Below are 23,690 nucleotides of genomic sequence, written 5' to 3'. Positions count from 1 at the left end.
TATTCACAAAAAAACTCCCAAATCTGCATCAGCTGCATATCCAGTGTGTCGTACTTTAGCACTTTGAAGCAGGAAAGAGCAGGAAAGTCTTTGAGCCAAAGGACATTGTTTTCTGTTTTCATAATTTATTCTTCACTGACAGAAAGTCTTTGAGAATGAATGTGGCACTGCATAAGTAATAACAAAATTTTCATACCTTTCCATAAATTTGTCTGACCTCTTGTTCAAACATGTTCTCTGTGGCTCTGTTGAATGTGAATGTATGTCTGTAAGGAACAATGCAGCAAGAGCCTCATATAACTGGAATGTCTGCATTTTCATTTGTTTGCAAAGTATCATGAATAACCTGCTATTATAAATTAATGCGCTGTAGCTAGCTCTGGAACAACTGCAGCAATATTCTTCAGTGGAAAGTTGTGTTCTTAATCTTAAAAGAAAGAAGATGCTGTTCTTAAGCGTTCTTGGAGGATTTTAAAAATTATTTTTCCCTTTCTTTTTAAAATCCAGCAAAATTCAATGTTTAACACTAGCAATTCTCTAAATAAGAGAAGACTGAAAATTTACTTCGTCTCTTCTTCTCCATATAACAAGAGCTTATAGTCATTCTCCAAAATATAACAGCCTGTTACCTCCATTTACATGCAAAAGCAATCCCACATGTGTCCAGGTGAGGGCTTATACATACACACATAACGTACTCAAAAGTTCCGAAACTGTGGTGCATCTAATTATTATCTGATAATTTGACATTTTGATGCTCCATTAGCTTGATAGCTTGATGCTATTTTACTCAGTTTCTAGGTAATAATTTTACATTTCTTCTAAACAAAGCAGTGAGTGAAATTCCATGTTAATTCTGAAGAAAAAAAATTCAAATGGCATGAACTTGGTATTGTCCAGAAGCAGTAGGAGCTGTGCCCCCTCAGGTATGGAAGGCTATGGCAATCCCAGTGACAGCTGTGTCCTCCCCAATGTCCAGTTTAGAGGGTGCAGAAATGGGGCTCCTGGGCCAAGGTTTGTGGTAGGTTCCATGGGAAGCTAGTGAGATTCATTAAGACTTGTGAGCTCTCACAGGACTCTGAGAAGATGAGCTTCTTTTGATACCCCTGAAATAATGGGATATAGCAATTTGGTAATGGTGCTGCTTCTGCTCAAAGGAAAATTTTGGGTTAAGCTAACAATAGCAATATTTTGCCATGTTCCTTCTTCTTGTCAGGTTGATGGTGTAATAGCCGGAAAATGTGTTCTCACAAGTGAGGGGAAAACTAGGAATTTCTACAATTTCAGGTTTTCGTTGTTTTTTGTTGTTTTTTCTTAATTACACAGGCCGACACACAAACTACACATTGAATCCATCTATTTCTATTCAGATGGATTGGAGCAGGATTTAGAGGGGTGGATTTAGGTTTTGTAGCTATTACATGACACTGTTACCAAAAGAAAATCTTTCACCAAGCTAAGAGGAGATTACCTATTTACAGCCAGATGTTGAGCAGTAGTGTTATGACAAAAGAGGACAGAGGAATTTGAAGTGCCTGGATCCACAACTTTGGTGGCCAGTAATCTGGCAGATCACTAAAGACTTGAGAATATTGGGCAAGTTCCAATATGGTTCTGATAATACTACTAATACTGGTTCTTCTGTATATAAGGCTTCATTCCTGAGTTTGAAGCCCTAGCTTTAGAATTTCCTGTGATGCTGTCATGTAAAACAATATCACCCAGTTTCCAATAACAGAAGTGAAGGTGTGCCAGGGCTATTGTGGCCTAGGAATAGAACTGCTTAAGTATTTAGGCAGAGATGTGTATCCAGTGTTTAGCTACTGCACACTCTCGTGGAAAACTAACAGTATAAGATTAAAAAGAAATCATGGCTAGCTGTGATAGTACATTTTTCCTCTTCTGTCTTTATTGGAGGATACAACAGCTATTTTTATCTGGAAAAATATTTGCCTCAAACATTGCGTTCATTTTTCTACATTTTGTTTAGCTTTTTTGACATTTCTGAGAGTGACCCATCTCCAAAGGGTGAATTCAGCAGACCACAGAAGCAAGCACTAATAATGGACACGACATGGAAATGATTTCAGATGAAAGGTGCGCTGGAATTTGTAGGAAACTAGAATAACCTAGAAATGAGAATTTCTTCATGCTCTACAATTATAAAAGCCCGTGGTTACCACTGAAGACAAGATTTTCCAGAGACTGAAGAGGTTTTTTGGTTGTTTTTTTTTGAGGTGTTTATTTACTTTTACTTATTCAGTCTTTCCTCTTAAAAACAAACAAACAAAACCAACAAAAAAACCCCAAAAATTCTACTTCAATTTTTCATATAGATAAAACACATAGAGCTTTATTTTCAAAATATCTTGACTACAGCATGCTGTATAATTTTATGAATGAGGGTGCCAATATTTTGATGTCTAAAAGGAGAAGTGAACTGTTTTGGAAGCCTGACAGCCACTGCGGCTGCTGAGTTTTTCAGCAGTTCTTATTCTGTGGGAATAACCTGAGTATTCTCAGCTCAGTAAAAAAACCAAAACAAAACAAACTACCCCCCTCTCCACCAAAAAAACAAACAAACAAAAAAACCACCAAAAAATAATAATACCTACAAAGAGCATTTACATAATTGCTCTTATCCTTTTTTTTCCCCTTTGATATGTGTTCCCAGAGATCTGGGAGCTTTTCAAATTCCAGAAAGCTAAATGTTGCCAAGCATTTTTTTTTGTATTAGCATAGCTCTCAGGGGGGAAAAAAAAATCTCTTAATATTTCCTGTGACAAACACACAAATAATCCAAGGCCAGCAGAGGAGAAACTGAGGTTCAAGGCATCTGTTAGAGCCTGGACTGCTTCAGGCATGACAGTGCACTCTTGCTGGATCAATTAACTGGACTAGCCATGTGAAAATAGTTGGCAGGATGTACACAGATGAATAAGTTCTTTAATTTTTCATATAGCTACAAGCAGAAAAAAAGTCATGAGAGACACAGTATACAGTCAAGCTTGGCTACATAGCAGACGTTAAGAAGAACAAAGGTTTTTTGCCAGAGTAAGTAGAGATGCTACAGAAATGAGCAAATCTGCAGAAACTACTCCAGGTTTAGTTCTGCTTCACTTCACCAAAATGATTCACCCTTGAGTTTACTCCTTCCTCTGCCCAAGAGCCTGTACACCAGAAACACATGGACACACCAATCTTGCACAGGCAGAGATTTACTTTAAAGATGATTGTGTCCTTTTCCTCAAAGTCAGCTTTGCCAAGTAAGCTGGCAGAACACACATATATTCATCAGAAATACATTTAAACAGTAAGACAGAAGAGTGATTTTGATAAATGTTCTTCTATAGAATGCTCCAGATTGTTTGGGTGTGTTTCTTGCTTTTTGCCTGTTTCCATTGCTGGTGTAAGAGACAACTTGTTATCATTTTGCACATAAGACCATGTGGTTACAGAACTTTGGTGCTTCAAATGCTAGCTAAAGGATCCACAGATACCAAAGTCCAGTTTTTAAATAATTTTTCCTGAATCTTTTTTTTTTCTTTTCTTAATATACTGCTTTGTGAATGCTCAGCATCTCCCTAAGTCAGGCCTTTGGGTAATCCTATGCAAGATAGGAAGTGCCAAGAGTCAATTGACTTTCTTAAACGCTATGTGTGAAGGTAGTGCACAGGACCGTACAGTGAGTTAGGGCCAAGAGAATTTTGAGACACTGGGAAAGCTTTTAGTTTCCTTTGGAGGAGTTAATTTGGTGTATTCTGCTTGGCTCAAGGGAGAGCGCATACATGGAAAGGCCTATTTAATGTCACAGCCTACAACAGTGACTTCTTTCCTCCCATTACAGGGTAAAGATAAAAAAAAATATTACTGGCTTTAAGTGATTTGCAATAGTCATTGTATTTGAAAGATGCTGACATCCATACATGCTACTCTGATTCATCTTCTGAACATGAGATTTTCACCAACAAAGATAAGTTCTGAGCAACTGGCTACACAGTTAAACACCATGGCAGAACTATTTTGAGGACAACTTTCCAACAATGTTTTCAGGGACTATAGAGTTGCATTACCAGCACATGATATTTATTTCTGATTCTGTGTCTTGCTGATAGAAAAACATTTTAATACTGAGAATTTAATAATTTAATAATTTCAAGAGTCTACAATACTTGGCATTTTTTCATTCTTATCTAGCACCATAGTTCTCAAAAAAAAAACAAACACAAAAACAGAGGAAACAGGGTACTACACGCATATAAAGAAAAGGAGCCTGCCCTGAAAACAACAGAAAGCAGTAGCAAAGGCTGTTTCATAGGAGTCTGGGGAATTTTGGATTGCATGATGGAAAACTGGTGGCATAGCTGATGAACAGGCAAAAGGTGACCCCATATTCTACTGCAATGGTTTGAGTGTTAGATTGTGTCTAGATATCTGAGCCATTGCTTGAAGGACTGGAACAGTTCTGAGCCACTGTTACTTGGTTGTAAAGGTGACCCTATCATTAGCACGTCTCAGACTGAGAAAAGACATTTGGAGTTCAGCCACCTCCCCATATGTAGATCCACCTTTGAATTTTAATTAAAGCCAATATAAAGCTAATACATGTTCAGTGGTTGTTTGAGGAGCTGAAAACAATAGCCTTAAGATTTGTTACATTTTAAACTGAACATTGATGTTTTTATTATTTAATTTAATGTAAATCAGCTTTGCAAATCAGCTTTGTTCCACTGGTGTAATTGCATCAAGAGGGAAGCATGAGATTTATACAACATTTGTGCTACACATTTAAATACTCAAAGCTTTTATTTGTATGCTATATGTATAGACATAAATATTTAAAGAGGAAAACATTTTAACTATTAAAGAAAAAAAACCACAGTATATAAGCCAAATTTAACTTAAAAGAAAAATGAGGTTAAAGTTCAAAGTAGTATGTGAACTGTTACACAAAAGACTGGTATGCCTATTAAATGTTTGGTGGTATATTTTTCAATGTATTATTTTGGGGCAATCTATCATGCACTCTGCTATTAATCTCAGCCTGGAAGGTTGTACTTACTACTTGAATACAGTTTTATGTTATGCTTACAAGAATTTCTGTAAGTTGCAGAATTTCTTAGTAAGAGATATGCTTACACGCTACAAATTAAAAAATATAATCTGCTTCTTTGGAAGTCTGCTGTGGCTTGGGCCTCACACACAGTGCAATGCAATGAGATTACTGTTCACCCTTACTTTTCTCCTACTTCAAACCATGAATTAAAAGGGGTTTTGAGTGGGTCCTGATACAAGAAGGATGCACAAAAATCCATGGGTTTGTAAATCTTCCCAGGGATGGCAACACTAGCTATCAAACTGTACTGATTCCTGAAATTTAGGCATCTTCCTGACATATGGCTTAGAACCTTATTGTTGAATGAATAGGACTTGCAACATAATGTTAACCTAAAGGAAGAGAAACAGAGGAATGTCCCACAGGCACAAGAGCAGAGATGGGACCTGTGGGGTTGGTGGTGAGAAGCTGATCATGCAGATGAAAATTTCTTGCAGTTGTGCCACCTCCTGAAGCTATGAGGTCTCACAGACTGTTGAAAACCTGGACAATGAGAAAGAAAAGGGACTAGGATTCTTTGAAAGGAACACAGGCTCCAGTACCAATAGAAACACAGAGCTGGAGCCAGGGCTTACCACTTGGACCAGTTCGATGTTGTCAGCACTCTCCAGTGACCGCCAGAGTTAATTCTGTTGTCATATTCTGAAAGGCAAATTATTTGAGGCTGCAGAAAGCTGAGGACACAAGTCATGCAAAGTGACAGCCCAAGAAAAAGGGCCAAACAGTCCTGTTTGTTGTCCTCAGAAAAAGCATTATCTGTGACCAATAAGATAGAGATCAGGGCAGAAGGAGCAGGGAAATTGGAAAATGCTACACTCATGCCTACAGTGGTGGGGATAATTGTCTCCACACAAAGAATCTTCAGTTGCCATTGCAAGTGATCCAGTCACTTTAGGCACGTACTAAACTTCTCTGAATGTTGCAATAAATCAGAAATATTGTGTACAAGTTCTACAGTATTTTCTGTTAGAAATCCTGCAGCGTACATCCAGGAAAAAGGTACAAATATTGTACTGACGATTTTCCATGCACTCAGTAATATTATGGCATCACTATTTGCAGACCCATGAAACTCTTGTGAAAACCATAATATGATAGGTAACTAGAGAAAGATCCTTTGGATTATTAGCCTTTTAAACAGGCCTGCGCCCAAACTGTATTCCTGGAAAAAAAAAAACAAAACTGAACTCCTGAGAAAAATATTAACTAAGATGTTACATTATTTGACACTCTCCATCTGTTAACTTTACACTACTGTGATATTCCACAAGTGGTATTTACATAAGACATTTGAGGATTTTAAGCCAAGTCTAGTCTAAATAAGCCTTATTAAATGTGATGTCCAAAATGAAACAGATTGTCGATGTAGATACAGTAAGTAGTTTGGATATATTTGGCCAGATGGAGTTTGTTTGAGTGTGGGGTGTGATCATTACAGTAATGGGGGGAGGAGCTCATTCATACCCAAATACTAATTGTTGATCACAAACTAAACAAGTTATCTGTGTAGAGACACTCAATTCTGCATGCTACATTGCTGGATTTATATTTTGGGTTTTTTGTTCTTTAAAAGTGAGATTTCACAGTTTTATAAAGACAGTTTACCTAGGAATCCTTCAGTTCTATATAAAGAATCCATTCCTGAATGCTTTGTGGTTTATATTTTTTATTTGAATTCTAGTTTTTCAGTCCATATGTAATGAAACTCTGAGTCTTACAGGTCTGATATTTGCTCGCAGTATTCTTTTATGTGCCTTTAGCAAGCAATTCACCCCTACAGACAGAGTCAGTAAGGGTTTTGTATCATCCTTCCATAAAGAATGAACCTTATGCTTTTTCTCTGTAAAGTTTCTGTTTCAAAAATGCAAACCAGAAATTATTAACAGATATGTTAAACTTGGAATTGTTGTTTGTAATAAAATGAAACCATCTAGCAGTGGGAAGTATAAAAATTGTTTTGCAAACTATGTTGCTTGTGTTAGTGTATAATTACTCTGCTAACATGATGTGTTTATAAGTCAGTTGCAGCATAAGCACATCATTCTGTCTGTGTGGAAAACTGCCAACTGAAATACAGACTACTGTTGGCAGCAAAACTACTGCACTCCAAAGACAGAAATTTGTCAGCTTAAACAGGTGCTGTAGCCTGTGACCTTGACATCTAATTTACACTCTGTCAGGTATATTAGATTTCATGGGCAAAGTGTGTATATGGACCAGCTGGCTTCTTATGGCACCTTAAATGAGCCCCAGCTCTTAAAAGGCAGGTATTTCCCTCTTAAACACCAACAAACAAAATTTTACCTGTTGTGTCTATTATCTTTCTCAGTGTGTGATCCCCTTTTTTATTTCTGAGGAGACTGAAAGAAGGACTTTTCTGAAAAGCATTGATTATAGGGGCACTTTCCACTGAGGGATACACTACAGTTGCTGCAAGAAGAGTACACAGAAACCTTTGTGTTCCTCTGTATTTTCAACTGAATTCACATGTGATTATCACTATTACTTTTCTCTCATCTGGGTTCCTGACAAGAGATTAAATTAACTCAACTCTGTCCTGTTTTTTGGGACTATAGGCTGATACTCATACAGACAGAAAAGCTGCCAAGCTGCCTAACTATTTTCATAATGCTGGATTCCTAACTGACTGAGTTGAACCTTTTGAAATCTTGTCAGTGTTTCTGAGCTGAGAGTGCTATCAGTAAACTCTAAATTAGAAATAGTTGATTTGGATGTTGGGAATGAGAGACTGGACAGAACAAACCTCCCATGCTGGCTTTTTTCTCCTCCAAACTTGTACATAAGCTTGTTAACAAGCTAACTTGTGAGATATTGGGACAATAAAAGCAGTAGTCAATCCAGGCAATTTTAACTAGATAGTTAGAATATAGCAAAGAATTAAGTAAACAAAATCAAATCCTTGAGTTCCTCTTTTAAGAATTTTAAACCTAGATGTGGAGTGCAGACATGGAGAAGTAATGGAAAAGGGACATTTTCCTGTCGACAAAGATTATCAAGTATCTTGCCTGTGAAAACACTCACTCACTTCTTTCCTCACAGATTCTTAATCTTTCAAGAAATCATTAAAAAAAAAAAAAAAAAAGAGAAAGAGAGAGAAAGATTTTATTTTCCCCAAACATATCCAATAAACTTATACCAAATGCATAAATGATAGTGTTATAGATATATTAAAATTCATGCTCAAATAAATTATAACACTAAAGATATATATATATATATATATATATATATATATATATATATATATATATATATATATAAAATACATGAATTAAAATCATGATTCGGGGTTTTAATACAGAAAGGGCACCTGGAATCCTAAAAATCCTACACAGGAATTGAGACGTCGGTTTCCTTGTCAGCTTGTAACTTTCACAGGTGTCCATTGAATAGAAACTCTAATTAGCAAGTAAAGAGGAACTTCTCCTATAGAAGTTCCGAGTGGATCTCAGAAACATCCAAGCCATCTTTGGCCCTTAGCGATCCTAGATAAACTGGAGACAATGCGGTTCCAGCAAACTGTCTTGTGTGAATACCGAGTTCCCTTAAACCAACTAGCATGTAAAAAGATTTCCCATAAAATGTAACTAGCATGTAAAAGGGGATTCCCATAACCTTCATTACACATGTATGTGTTCTTGGACGTGTAATGTGTATTCCGAGGCTGCACTATCAAAATGAGAGAGAGAACAAGGGGACTACATGAATATTCCAGAGACTCCAGATTTGGCACTGTTTACCCATCTGATAGGATTTTCCAGCACCAGAGAAACATCTAAATACTCGTCAAATAAAGAAAAGGACAAAGGAAAAGTAGCTTCGGGCAAGAAAAAGAGTATAAAACCTGGACTTACTTGAATGGACTTTGTGAACTCACCAGCTCTGATGCATCAGGAGGTCAGAGCTGTGTTCACCCAGAGTCGAGTCCCGGGCTCAGCCCGGTTCCTTTGATTCGTGGCTGACAAATTATTACGATCCGATTCACAAAATAAATTATATTTTTGTTGCCCTGTAATTTGGCTCTCGCAAATTATTTGATTTGGCATAATTTGGCTATTTATCTATAACAATAGTTTTCTGGATATTTTCTGTGGTCATGCTACACATTGATTCCAAGACTGCTGAAAAGACCGCATACCACCAGTTATACATGAGTAGCCTCCTTTTACATTAAAAATATATGTAAATGATTAAGTAACAAGAAAACAGCAGTTTGTGATAAAAGAAGGAATTCAGCAGTGAGATGCCAATGGTTTGTCATTTGATCTAACCTTCACACTACAGTTACTTCATTTTTCATGACTCAGTTGCTGTTTAAGTCATAATGGCTGGCTAAAAGCTATTTAAGTGGGAGAGAAAAGCCGACCATTAAAATAGCATTTTGAGGAATAGACTGGGAGAGTGGCTGATGACCTGTGTCAGAATCTGCTTTGTGGAAGGAATCCTTCATGAACAAAAGAAGTATGCATATTTACTGAATATTAATTTGTTCTATGCCTAACGAGCTCAGCAAAACTAGCTGGGACTTTTTATGGTTCCTTTGATTGAAAAAATATAAAGATTAATTATGCCTCTTCCTGAAATGTCCCTCAATCTATTTGACACATGATCTATTCACCACAAAAATATAGGGTTCAATATTTCAACATTTTCATATTACATGAAGGATAAATTTTTTGGTGTTGAGATTGTTTATGCTGAGAGTTTGACTTACACAACAGTTTTTCAGTCCTTCTCTCATTTAGGATCTGTCACTCAAGCAAGGAATTGACAAAATGGTTTCTATGCTTACAGCCCCTTTTCCCAAATTACATGGTATTTGTGGGTTGGCAGGTGACTGTTCCCTAGGCTTATCCCATGCCTGCACCCATTTTCCATAGAATTAATGATCTGGGTCTTTTTAACACATAAGTAGCTCTTTCCAAGTGCTTAACATTACTACAGAGGTGTCAAGGAAAAATAATTCCATGTATGCCTTAAATTGATGAAAAGCATACTTTTTGTACCAGTTTAAGTTGGAACTTTAAAATATTTTTTCTCACCAGAGCTGAAAAATCTTTCATGTGTAAACAGTCTCAGGGACCTTCTTCTGTGCACCACCACAACTGAATGAATCTTCACAACAAAATTTTGTGAAAGTCAGCCTTCAAGAACAGAAATATTAACTCTCAAATTTAGTGTGAACTTTACAGTGGCTTTAAATCCTTTGCAGACTGCACTAGTTAAGAAATATAAGTCAGCGTGACCTAACTGAGTCAGCAGAAATTAATTAACAAAGCAGTGAATTATTTGTAAAACCATGCTACTCCCTAGGGGCTTCCTACTGCCTCTTCTCTATTTGAATGCCTGGAGTCTCCAGAACTAACACACACATCACTTCTTTTTATTGCAATGTACTATAGTCCTGCTTATCTGACAGGGTATGGTGAGGAACAGACTGTATATCCCAGAGGTATATACACCTGCAAGTCTACAATAGCTATAGTAATAAACTGCTCCTGCTCTGACCTCAACTAAATTGAATTCCCATTATTTCTGTGTCCATCAGATGATAGAAAATTCTCTCTTTGAAACTTAAAATCAATCCCTATTTTATAAATTCCAGATTTCACCATTTTCCTCAGGAAAATCTCCTGAAAAAAAGTTTAATGAACATTTAGCCTGAAGACTATGAACTTTAAGACTCCAATAAGTTTCTTATAATGATGCTAGTTTTGGAAGAATAAATTAATGGCTGTGTAAGGATCTGAAGGAAAGATGTAAAATATCATTCTATTTGTCTTCAGTTCCCAAAGAGTTACGTCATAATTGAAAATAATTCCAGTTTAAGGAAATTCAAGTTTTTGACAGGAAATTTGGACACTGTTTTACTTGTCTTTTACAGGCATTGTTTGAAGAAAAATTGTGAGACTTCAATTCTGTATTATTTTACTTTTTGTGCTCAGTTTTCTTTAAGTAAGAAAACTTCATTTATTTAGAAGGAAAGGAAGACAATTTTCAGTATCACAGTCTCATTAATCTTCCCTGTTTACTGAAAATTAAGTTTTGGATAGTTAAGGATAGTTAAAGGCTGCAGTTCTGCTGCTTTCCTTTCCTCTAACCTTTCTATTTTTAGTAAGAGAGAGAGGGAGGCTAAATCTATCCCAGTGTTTGTGAAACACTCATACAGTCCAATGGGAATTGCATACATCCAGATAAGCTTCTGTGGCACAGTAATAACTGGGATTGTCTTCTAACATGCAGCATGCTTCCTTCCTGAGTGAATCCTTAAGCCAAAGTTGTCAGTTAGAATATTTCAGCCCCTGTGGGAAAACCTGATTTCCCACCACTAATGCAGTACTATCCAGCAACTCTAAAAATTTCCATTCACTAAACAGTAGCAAAGATCCATTATTTTCCTCTTTGTTCTCATTATAAAAATGTAGCTCACATATGGTGTGGGAGGGAAATGCTACAGAGTGCACTTAGAGGACATATATTGTTGAATTAGAATTGCCACTAAAATTACATTTTAAAAGTCACTGAAAACAGAGTAAACCTCTAGCAACTAATGCATTAGATAGTGATCTGGTCTGATTCACACACAATAATCTAATAGTCACAAGTACAGACAAAATATTCTTGGCGAGCCTTAATCTTTTTTCCTTTGTAGTCACAGTTATCAACATATTTTTCTTATTATGTGTAGTAGCACTAGAATCCAGCCTCTCCCCTTGACTATCAAGATTTTCCAAGTGCTATAAGGAAGATGTAGATTTCTAAGGTTTATTTTGCCAGCTTCAGCTTCCTGTGTGGACTACCATTTGACACACACAACCAAGCAACTTGACTTTCAATAAGAGATTGTTTTAGTTCCTATTCTTGCTACACAGTCGTAAATTCACAGCTGTTGAGAAGACCAGCATGTGAACTGTTATTTTTAATGCAAAATTTTAAGCACGATTTAAAAAAAAATTATTTGCATGTAAGATAAACTCATAATACTTTCTAGGATACATCATAGGATTTCTCTTTCTGTGGATGAGAAATTCATAGGGCATCCTGTGGAGAGCAGAGTAGAATAACGAAAATGCACTGCTTAAAATGCAAAGTCCTTTAAATACATGTACATGTAAACTGTATTTCTGGGACTGTGTTCTGAAGATTTTTAAAGACAAAACAAAGCATTCCTTGACTAAAGAGTTGTCCTTGAATATGAAAGAGATGTGGTTTTGTATTTGACATTGACCTGCTGTACCTCAAAAATACGTTGTAATCAGCATAAAGAAGTGTTTGACTCAGGTCAGAGATTCAAGATCGAAAACTTCTCTTTGCACAGTTATATTTCATGTATTGCTTTTTGATTTTTTAAAGGACTTCTTAGTAATGCTTAGAGAGATGGAAGTCTTCATATAAGCAAATGCCTAAGCTATCTGCTTTTCTCTTTTCTCTTCATGAAGTTTCTGAAGAATGACAGGTATTTACCAAGTCTCTGTGTGAAGGCCGAACAGCTCTTGGTCACTTAAAGATCATTCTTACTCTCTGTGGTGTATTGCTCCCAGTTATTCCGAACACTGCATTCAGGCAACAGAAAAGGTCATCCTGCCCTATCAAGTGTTGCTTGAACCGACTGCTTACTTGTATCCATTCACTCTTTAAATCAACTGAGGAGCCAGAAACTATCCCTAGTGATGGGACCTTTGCTGTTCTGGAAGGCAAGATTCATATGTTCAGAAAGGACTGTCTTTCTTGTGATCTGTGCCTGGTCATTTATGTATGTATGTATATATGTGTCTGTGTTCTGTACACGTGCTCTCTATCTGTGTGTCTACTGTGAACGTATCTTGGGCCAAGCTACTGACTGGACCCAGAAAAACAGATGTGCCTCACCACAACCTTTATATGCCATTAAAATATGGTCATCTAAAGTGTTCTCTCAAGTTCTTTGTGCATCTGCATGGGTATGGGGATAATAAAGGCCACTTCAGTAGAGAAAATATAGTATCTTAACATTTTCATTAGTGGCTTCTCTGATACAGTGTCAAAATGTACATAGCTCTTACCTATAAGAAATTCTCTGGAATACAAAACCAGTACTTATGCGTGGGATTTCAAAGGTAAGTACTGCTAAATGGGTTACCACTGTTTCAGCTCCTTCCAGGCACCAAAACTCAAAATAAGAAATATTTATTCTCCACTGTCTTTAAGGAGTTTCAGGGAGAATCTATCTAAATAAATAATCCATCTTGCATTAAGCCTTTCAGACAAAAAAAACCCAAAAAACAACAACAACAAAAAAACCCCAAGCAAACAAACAACAAAAAAAAACCCCAACAGAAAACCAAAACAAAAAACCAAAACCAACCAAAAAACAAAACAAAACAAAACAAAACAAAACAACCCTACAACAAACCAAAACCAAAAAAAGACAGAAATCCAAAAATAAAAACAACAGGTTTTGCCTTACTCAACATTTTAGTAGGAAGAAATAGATATTTGAGCACAACTTCATGAGCTTGCTCCTACCTGCGTATTTCAACTAGATAAGCCACATGTGGAAGACGCCACGATATGTAGCTGATGAAGATCAATCTTTGTACTTGCAGATTGCCTGACAGTTTATACAACCTCAAGTCCTGGGCCTGGCCAATTCTCTTCAAAAGTTACTCATAGGTAAGCTCGAAGGAGTGAACGGGAATTCACACAGATCAGATGTCCTCTTTTCTGCAACTCCCAATTGAATCAGAAGACTCCTGCTTGGGAAAGACTTGTAAAGGAACACTATGCCCTTCCACTGAATTCAGTCTTGGTCTCTTTGTGTGACTTTTCTTCAGCTGTCTCTGCCAATAGCAGAGATAGAGCAGATAGCAACCTGTGTGCCCAAGTCAAAGATGCTTTGATACATCCCTAAATTTTGAGCCAGACACCCTTTTTTTGCTAACGGCAGACCTACTCACCTTATTAATGAATTATACAACTTTCTCTTTCAAATTTTGACCATGAGCCCAAATCTTTGAATAATTAAATATTATACAAACTTTATTTCAATTGAAAGTGGATGCACAGCAAAAATATTCCTTATCCTCATCAAGCAGTTTATTTCTGAAATGTTCTCATTTTTGGTTCAAAATTCTTGGCACGCTAAGCACATCATGCGACTTCAGCAATTGGAGTTAAGGTTTTTCAAATTATTGAAGGGGCTCTTTTGAAGTAAGAATTTTCTTTGTGTCTTCACTTAAAATATTAGCTATCACAGCCTCCCTGCAACACAGAAAAAATGAAATCCAGCAGCTAGTTCTTGCCCAAAAGGTTCTACTCACCTCAGTGAGGTTGAATTTCATCCCAGGTCCTGGAACGCACAGGATTGCAACAAGTCAGACACCAGAGCTTCCTTTTGTTCTTTTAAGGGTACAAAATAAAATAAAAATTAAAATCACATGGTGCTGTTTTTAGTGAATCAGTAACATTTTTTTAATAGCTAGATTTGTAGATAAATATATGCAATTTTGATACCCTTTCTGTGAGTAAGAACAGCACTGCTCATTTCATAAAAAACAATTAATTAACTATCTACATGTCCTTGAGTTGCAATTTTAATTATGGAAATTAACATAATTTTTAATAATAAGCAATCTTTTTTTCTATTTTTGTTTCTTTTGTCTCATGGTCTGTCTGTCAATTTCAACTTTTGTTTAGCATCTACAATTGTTGTATTACTTTGGTGAGGCAACCACTGATGACTAGTGAAAACCTCTTCATACAAAAGGAACCAAAACAGTTAAAAAAACTCAAATAAATTTTCATAGGAGAGTTTCTTACAAAAAAATGTCAAAACAATTTCAGTTGAACCTGGCAGCTATGCACAACATGTTCCAAAACTACTCTCAAAACTCTTCAGCAAATAATTATCATTCACATATCAACATATATCAACCCGTTTACAGGTATTTAGAGATAAAATTTCAGTTTTCATTACATAAAAAGTAAAAGAACATTTCTTCTAGGTGACTAGCTATCTAAAATTAAATCCATTTTATTCAGGTAATGAGGATTTGTCTCCCCATGTAAAATACTAAGTTGGTTTTAGTTGAAGAGATTCAGATATTTTCATCTTCTAACCAAAACTGGATTTAAAATTGCACCTTAATTATTATTGTTATGTACTTTGGAAATATAAGGATTGCTAGTGTTTGCACCTGTTGCAGTTTCAGAAATTTTTGTTCCAAAAACAATGACAAAATATGAGTAATGTCTGAACAGATGCATTTTCTGTTAAATAGCAATAGCTGGAAATCAGAGGCAGACTAGGGCAGTGATGTATTGTTGTTTTCCCTTTATCAGCCTTAGTATCACCATCTGGCTTTCGATTATGGAACTGCAACAAAGTCTATTTTTTCTTCATCACCATCTGGTACCACAGTCAAGTGACAAAGTTACAGAACAAATTTAACCAAAGGTTTTAAGAATTTCAACCATTCAACTTGTAAGGTAAACAGAAGCTGCATATGAACCACTAAAATAAACAGTCTAAGGATGCAGGCACTGGAACTTGGTGAGCTTAACCTCCAGGGAGAAGAGACTGAAAAATAGCCTGGCTCAACCAGCAACATCCTAGATGATTTCTGGGACCGCACCAGAGTTTGGCGGCCAGCCTTGCTTGGTGACAGTGAGATTTTGATAGCAGGAGAATGGATAGGACATTAATTTGCCATCTAATCCACAGAACAACCCCCAGCTGGACTATCTAATACATTAGAACAAGAGGCCTGCTTCTTGGAAAAAGTGATGCTATTGTTCATACCCATCCAAAATGTGAGGAGGACTGAAACCAGCTTGTGCTTTTGTTTACCAAGTGACTGGAGTCTTGCAGTTGCTAGCATGGGATTATTATGTAATACATGGATGGTTTTGGAATATTTCTATCTTCGTGTGAAGAATCTTGATGATGGCAGAAATGACTTTGTGTTAGAGAAACTGTTTTGAATGCATGACAATTTTGTTAAAATCAATATCTTCAATACTACTCGGTGAATACTGCCAAAAAATGGCTGCTTATTTAAATATAAATTATTTCGGGTATAACTATGTGATAGTTTGGTTGGGATATAGTTAATTTTCTTTACAGTAGCTGCTATAAGGTTATGTTTATATTAGTGAACAGTGTTGATAAAACAGGGAGTTTCTGTTATTGCTGAGCAGAGCTTATGCAGAGCCAAGGCCTTTGCAGATCCTCACCCACCTCATCAGCGAGAAGGCTGATGGTGTGCAGGGAGCTGAGAGGGGGCACAGCTGGGACAGCTGACCCAAGGGGTATCCCACAGCATATTGCATCATGTTCAGCATATGAAGATGGGGGAAGAAGGAGGAAGTGGTGGATGTTCATAGTGAAGATATTTGTCTGCCCAAGTCACCAGTACACGTGATGGAGTTCGGCTTTCCTGGAGGTGGGTGAACACCTACCTAAGCATGGGAAGCAGTGAATTAATGCCTTGTTTATGTGCATGGCTTTTGCTTTACCTATCAAACAGTCCTTATCTCAACCCACAATTTTTCTCAATTCTACTCTAACAATTCTCTCCCCAAGATGACTCTGGGGGAGTGAATAAGTGGCTGTGTGGTACTTAGTTGCTGGCTTGGCTTAAATCACAGCACACTGAAAATAAATTTTGTTTATTCATTACAGCAACTGTAAATTCTTGGTACGAGCCCTTGTTTCTACAATACTAGAAACAGACCCAGTTATCTATCAACTACCATCATACTTAGGACTTTCATGCAGGTACAAGGCACGTCCTGTTAGCTTTTGTTCGCAACATGTTTTCTTGCACATACCTCATGTTCAAATTGTATACATGTATTTTAATTAAAAGTATTGATAAGATAACTGACAACTATGTCATATTTTTTAAAAAGTTAACATAAGATTTCAAATAAATGCTGGAAGTATTAATATATACAATCAGCTTTAGGCTGACCACTTAAATTTTTCTTCAAGAAAAATTTTCTTGAATTTTCTTTCTTCCTCGAATTCTTTCTTCAGGAAATGACAAGCAATGTCAATTTTTTTCCTTATCTGTCAACAAAACTATTACTCTTCCTGCTATATATGTATGACAAGTACTAGAAATTAGTCCTAAATAACATTTTATGGTTTAGAGCAGCTTTTGAACAGCAACAATAGCTACATCCTGTTCTTTAGAAGAGTACAAATGTTCTGTAGCAGAGAGAAATTGCTGAGAGAAAATGTTAATTTTGAAAATTCAGGTTGCCTTCACCTGTGAGATATTCCTATTTTACACTGCTAAATTACATCCTCTTAATGCTATTGACATCATACTTATAGAAATTGGAGCAAAGTAACAGTGGATAAGATCCAAAAAAACAATTTAAGAAAATGATAAGCTAGTTTTCTTTAAGCTAGATTTCCCATGATTGTGATTTAAGAACGTTCAGTGCTTTTCTCAAAGTCTTTCTACCTCCAGCATTCATGCAATCCTCAAATAAAATGGAAGTACATAATGCCCCTCCATGTCCATCTACTATAATCTAGAGCAGGTGAATAGGAATGCATCATATCTTTACTTTTACTTTTGTGAGAATTTATGTTTACTACAACCCTCCTTCTGAAGAAAGAAAAGGTGGGTAATTAAGCACAAAAGACAAAGTATCATTCCTGCTCAGTCAGAGATGCATCTAATTCTGGCCTTTCCAACTTTTAAGAGAGGGGAAAACTGCGTATCTTCCATCTTTAGGAAGCCAAAGGTGTAGCAACTGTGCATTGGAGTTATATTGCTATCTTTCTACTGGTATTTAAGAGGGATTGTTTCTTATCCAGAATTATTTGGTGCCCTCTAAAAATTAAATTTCTGACATGTAGTTTCTAAAGACATGCTTTCTATCTGCTAAATACTTTTTAACATAATGGAACGGAGACACTTTATATGTGATTAGAAGTAAAAGATATTTAAATATTCACCTCTGAGATGAAAAAAGCAGAACAGATTATTTATTGGGTCTGAACTTATTAACAGTAAGTAGTGATATATAGACACATATTTTATGAAACCTCCTTCCCCAGTGAGTGGTGCTTGGGGCAAGCGGGTGGTCTACTGCAGTGAAAACTTGTGTGGCTAGGAAGAACTCTGGGATTCCCACTGAGGAGCTACTGCAGCATGTACAAAAGCTATGCAGAACTCCACAACAGTACTATTTCGGTAAACATTATGATTTGAGCTCAGAGATACGTGGTTGTGATGATTCTCCTACAGCATATCCCATGCCACTAAATTCTAAATTGCATCTGTTTTGGAACAAAAATGTGGGCCCCGTTCATGCAGCAGTTGCGCTTCCAGCACAGGTCCCTTTCTCATTCAGCAAACTAAGAATGTCACCTTTGGCACGGATGGCAACAGTCCCACCTTCACACCTGCTAGACAGCACACCCTGTCCTGAGTTAGAAGAGCTACGTAACACATGGTGCTGATCCTTTGATTCTGGAGGTTTAGCCATCATTTCCAGGTTTCACCCTACATGCAGAGACACTGCCAGTACAGGCTTTAAAGGAATGAAGCAGGGTCTCCTTATAATCCCATGACTGCATTTAATTCAGCAGAACACTTGTAAATTCCACTCAAACTGCTTCTCAAACAGTCAAATGGAGGAGATGTAAAAGCAGGTGAACTAAGATAGTAGATTTTGAATTAAACTAGTGTCAGTGTAAGAAGTAGGCCATGGGAAAAAAAAAAACCAAAAAACTTTTGACTATCAGTTTATTTTGTGATTTCTCTTTCAGGGTTAGGAATAACCTTATATTATAAAAGGAATATGAATTTTTCAAAATATAATTTTTTTACAAGAAATTGTAACTTAGTATGTGAGCAGCATTTTTAAAATACATATATTTTGAAAATGCTTAACATTTGAAGTCTTGAGTTAATTTATCACTGAAAGCAGTTTTTGGAAACTTTAAGCCATATACTGATTTGCATATGTGAATGCTAAATAATTTTTTCTTATTTTTAATTTTCTTTAATGTATTTTTTTCTTCTTGTAGATAGAGATACATGTAATGATAAGGTCCAATCCATGATTCAACCTATGATTTCATACCAGCTAGATGCCATATAATATGCTAAATACTGGGGCAAAACCACCATGAGAACACCGTTGTGAGCCCAGCTCTTCGTATATTTGTAAGGCTAAGCATTGCTAAAAATCTGAAAGAAACTTACTGTAGATACCAAATCAAATAGGAACAGCACTGTTTGAATTCTTGCTACAGAAACCTCTGAGGGCCAGTACAGTTACTGAAGGAAATCTTTACAAGACAACTAAAAATAGCTGAAACATTTTGATACATTTAATATTTTACATTAAATTTTCAGTGATTCAAAGATTATTTAATTTCATCTGAAGAGGCACTGTAGTCTTACAATACAGTTGAAGGTAAACACATAATCATTCTTGTTTCTATAGGAACTACTTCTTCAGAGCTAATGACAAAGAAAGTATGGTTGCGATCTTCTTTTTCCTTCCTTTTTCTGGCCTTATGGCAAAACAGAAGTACAACACCCTTTCAAAGTCCCTTTCCAATTAAGAGCTAATGGGCACTTTTGAAAATGCTTTTAGATTGCATTATGCACATACCTCCTGAGAGGAAAAAACAAGTCTCGTCAGCTTCGATTTTTTTATAGAGCCCTGACTGAAAGGCCAGCAGTATGGAAACACTTGATTTCTTGTTCTGCAGTGTTGTTTCATGTCTACTGAAAGACAAATACCTACTAGTGAAAGGAAATGATAGGTTTCTCAAGCTGCACTAAGTAAGTACATTTTGTGATTCACAAAATATGCACAATACTTTGAACCAGTCATCACAACTAAGATTTGACTGAAGAGTCACAGGAGTGCTGTTAAAGCTTTCTATTGCTCCATTGTTTAATGAAGTTCCCTTTGGTGATCCCTTCTGCTTAAGTTTCAGTCTTTAATTTTTTCCAGATTTCACCTGTAGCATCTCCTTTCTTCAAGAACAACTCCAAGGGCCCCAGGGATAACCTCAGCATTTTCCTGTTCCTATTTTTAGTTTGTAGTAATTCAGTCTTTATGTACAGCTATCCTGCTTTGTCTTCCACTTAGAGTAACATGCTAAAAGTGGCAGTATTGAAGAGACTAACTTCTTGTTGACAGTACATTTAGAGTAGATGTACTACTTTATCTTGCTGTTTATATACCTTCAGAAAATTACACTGAACTGGCAAATATTAAAAACATTTATATGCAATATAAAATTTATATGGGGTATCAGTGCAATTTCCTCAGAAAAGTTGTGCTACTAGCACTCCATAGAAATCACAGAAATGTTTTCTGGATTTTTTTTTTAACTAACTACTGTGCAACAGCTGTGACTCAGTATTAATTAAAGTATTTGGGTACTCTATTTGAGACCAGTTCAAGGAACATTGCAATATATTGTCAGTGTTTTATAAACACGGGTTAATTCAAAGAAGTCAGCAAGTTAACTGCTTTTGAATCCAGGTAACAGGCTGTTTATTTTATGAAAAATAAAACCAGGTACCATTTTACTGTGTTCTCCCAACTTTGCAGGAACTCTCAATCATTTCATTATGGATCATTCCTTCTTATTGTTTCTCCCTATAATGTAGTATAAACCAAAGTTCTCCTGGGCCGGTGTTTAGCATGACTCTGGATTAACAGTGCTGCATTTTATTGATGAGTGCATTATGTGTATTATAGCATGATCAGATGTTGGACCAACATCAAGATACAGTTCTTTAACTTCATACTTATCGATGGTTAAAGGTAACTAGCTGGCCTTTGCTTCATCTCTCCTTTGGGTGGCTTATGCCACAGAAGGAGCCAAGAGGAAACAGCAAGTCTTGGTACGACTTTAACCCTGAAGACTTGGTAAGAAATTAACCCTAAAGCTGACTACAGAAGCTAAAAAGAAAAGCTTCTGCTGTAAAGACAACAATTTTCTTATCTCTGAAGTATGGCTAGCTACCAGGGCTACTGCTTGGGGATGCTGCTTGGAAAAAAAAAAAAAAAACAAACAAAAACCGCAAACACATAACCTTAGACATTGGTAGTAAAAGAAAAAAGGACTATAAATCAGTTGTGTTAGTTTCCTTTATTCTAAGTCTTCCACCATCACATGCGTGGGTTATGTATGTTTTCATTTACCTCACACCATCTTATGTTAGCAAAAATCTGTTCAAACTGTGTATGTATACACACTCATACACTTATGAAAGTGAAGGGAGAATGCAAAATATTGTACAACTCAGTTACTATTTGATTCTTTGAAACTTTCATGTTACTGCTCCTACCGGTAAGTAAAATTCTTCAACTACATCAATTTTTCATCCATTTTAGAACATGCAGATTTCTGAGGATTGCAGCCTCCAGACAGCTTTCTACGGACAGGGACATGACAGGGATAGGACTTGCTACCAGTAAAAAAAAAAACCAAAAAAACCCAAAAAACCCAAAACTATTAAAAAAACCAAAAAACCCCAAAAAAACCAGCCAAAATCCCAACAGTTCATTCTTAGAATCATCTTAGGGACCTGGTATTGCTGCTCCTGAATTGCTCATTGTAAACCTGACACTCCGTGTCCGCCATTAAAAAAGTGCTAAATCCAACTATTTCAAAGCGTACAAAGAACGTAAAGTGAGGTACAGAGCTCCAAACCCCACGCAGCACTAACTTGCGCAAGTGCAGGGAAGAACGGGGCCAGCAACAGCTCTTCCATCAGCAAATGCAAGCCAAGCAAGCGACGAGGAGGCTGGAGACGCCCTCACACCACCGACGCGGTCAGGGTCCTCTACGCAGTACGGTCCCGGGGAGGCCTCGGACGCGGCCGCCTGCAGAACACAAGGCCGACGGCGACGGTCATCGCTCCGCAGCCGCAGCCCCGTCCTGTCGAGCCCGTCCTCGTCGCCGGACCCCAGGCAGCCCTTGCCCGCGGGGCCTCCTCGAGGCACCGGCGCCCCCTCGCTCCACCGCACAGTGCCCTCCTGTCTCCCGCCGCCTCTTCCGAAGCGTGCCCGGAGCGGCCCCGAGCGACGCCGTCGGGCGTGCATAGGGACGCTGGCGGTGGGAGCCGCGGGGTCCCGCCGGCCGCGAACTCGCGCCCCCTCACCGCGCCGCCCTTGAAATGGCCGCCCAGCCGCGCGGGTCTTCCCTCCTTCGCGCGCCCCCCCCACTCCCGGGGGAGACACACCCCCGAACCGCGGCACCTCGCGGAGCTGGGGGCGCCCCGACCTCCGCGCCGCGGAGCCGCCCTGCTCTCCCCGGAACACGGCGGGGCGGGATCAAGGGTGGAAGAAGAAAAATCAACCGCCCGCCGCCCGCGTCGGGGAGGCGGGGGCACCGCTTTTTGCGGGGCTGTGGGGGCGCCGCACGCGCTCCCTCCTCACGGTGGGGAGGATTAATAAAGGCCGGCAGCCGCCTGCCCACGGCGCGGCCGTGGCCGGGGGCGCCTCTCCGCGGCCCAGCAGTCACCGGCATTGGGGTGGCTCGCCACTCCGCGAACCGCTCTGCCTCCCCGAGGTGCCGCCGCTGCCTCGGCGGGACTCGCCGGCGTGTGAGCCGCCGCGCGGAAGGAGCCGCTCCGCCTCTGACAGAGACGCGCCCCCTCCTCCCCTCCCCACCGCCCGCCCGCCCTCACCTCGAGCTGGCGCTACCTCCCCGCTCTGCCGCCGGCGCCTCGCCCGTTCGCCACTGCGCCCCGCTGCTGTCCCCTTGGCGCCTGGCCCCGCCGAGGGGCAGGTGGCCAGCCCAGCCCTCTCCCCCGCTGCCCTGCTGCGGCTGCTGCGTTTCTCGTCCTCCGCTGCAGCGAAGTCGCAGCGGCGATTGCCAAGCGGGAGGGAGAGGACAGGAGAGGAGTGGAGCCGCCGGCGGCTCGGGCAGCGCGCTGCGTCTGGGTCTCCGGGGATGGACTGGGCTTCGTCCTGCGTCTCATCCTGTCTGCGGAGAGGAGGGCGGTGATCGTCCGCCCAGCCCGCCAGGGAGGAGAGGCACCCCGGTTAAATGTCACGGCTCCCCGTCCACTCCCCGCCGCCACCCCGCGCATCGCTCACCTCGGGAGGGGGCTGTGAAGGTGGCGGCAGAGGCAGCCTCGGCTGCGGCGCGCCCCGCTGCCGCTCGCCGTGAGGGAGCGCCCCGGCAGCCGCCAGGTAAGCGACGGGAACCCTCTCGGCGCCGTCGGGGGTGACGGCCACGGGGAGCCCGCTTGTGAAGGCAGAATAAGTTTTGGGGGGGGGCCTCTGGAGGCGAAGAGAATCCCCGCGTCGCGGGGCTCTGAGCCTCCCGATGCGGGGACTGCGGGGGGCGAGAGTCGGCAGGACGCGGTGCAGCAGAGCTCTCCACCGCCGCTCGCCCCGGCTGGCCTCGTCCCCGGCCCCCCGAGGGCTCTTGGACGAGCGGCGGACGGCGCTGCCCGCCGTGGTGAAGGGGGGTGTCGGGCTGCCCCAGTGGCGGGTTGGGGGGGCGGGACGCCGTGCCCAGCATCACACCTTCCCTGGGGAAGAGCTTTCTCCGCCGGGCGGGGAACCG

At 39.4% G+C, this 23,690-nt stretch overlaps 1 protein-coding gene across 7 annotated transcripts in view; it reads left to right on the top strand.

Annotated features, from left to right (window-relative positions):
* The first annotated feature begins 23,173 nt into the window (after positions 1-23,173).
* LINGO2 (leucine rich repeat and Ig domain containing 2) overlaps positions 23,174-23,690 on the top strand; it is a 493,424-nt gene continuing 492,907 nt past the window's right edge. For 5 of the 7 annotated variants that reach the window (XM_038123765.1, XM_038123771.1, XM_038123769.1 and 2 more), the window contains exon 1: positions 23,191-23,311. The gene's annotated coding sequence lies outside the window, so the exon portion shown is untranslated. Of the gene's footprint in view, positions 23,312-23,690 lie in introns of all 7 variants that reach the window. The other 2 variants (XM_038123766.1, XM_038123768.1) reach the window with 2 other exon arrangements.

This window comes from Motacilla alba, chromosome Z (assembly GCF_015832195.1).
Source record: "Motacilla alba alba isolate MOTALB_02 chromosome Z, Motacilla_alba_V1.0_pri, whole genome shotgun sequence".
In the NCBI taxonomy this organism is placed as follows: domain Eukaryota; kingdom Metazoa; phylum Chordata; class Aves; order Passeriformes; family Motacillidae; genus Motacilla; species Motacilla alba.
Note: the sequence above shows the minus strand (reverse complement) of the source record. Positions and strands in the feature narration are given on the sequence as shown.